Raw genomic sequence first — 594 nt, forward strand, 5'->3', positions numbered from 1 at the left:
AAAAAAAATTAAAAAGAGAAAAAAGCAGTAACAATAAAACAAGTGGGAAGGAGGACATTTAGAAGAAAAATCTCCTAGATAAACCTCTGCACAAAAATAATTTTGGGAAAAAGTTAGAAGTCCTACCTAAGATTAATTCAGGCATCACTTGCTAATGCTAAGGAAATTCTGACTGGAAGGGAGCAACTCAGGGGGCCAAGAGCCACACTAACAGATGCAATCACCTGCCCTAGAGAAGGTGCTTCCTCACACTCCCACTTAGCTGCAATGCCAATACCGTCCTTTCAAGCCTCAACCCTACGATTTTAAGATATCAAAACTTGTTCCTTCTTCAGCTCTACGTAATTTGTCAAAAATTTCAAGACGCAATTCTATAGCCAAAAAGAGGGCCTTTTTCTTTTTCAAACAAAAATAAACAAGAGAGAAGTCACTGACTGCTAAAACTAGCAGGGACCCTCAAGATTGGTATCACAGGATCACACCTTCACCTGGCAGTAGTAGGTTGAGGTCAGTAACTCAGCTCACATGACATTTAAAACCACACAACACTACCCAACAGAGTTACAGGTTCAGATGCCAATGGTTTCAAAAAAC

The sequence above is a fragment of the Colobus angolensis genome, unplaced genomic scaffold (genome assembly GCF_000951035.1).
Source record: "Colobus angolensis palliatus isolate OR3802 unplaced genomic scaffold, Cang.pa_1.0 Scaffold114, whole genome shotgun sequence".
In the NCBI taxonomy this organism is placed as follows: Eukaryota; Metazoa; Chordata; class Mammalia; order Primates; family Cercopithecidae; genus Colobus; species Colobus angolensis.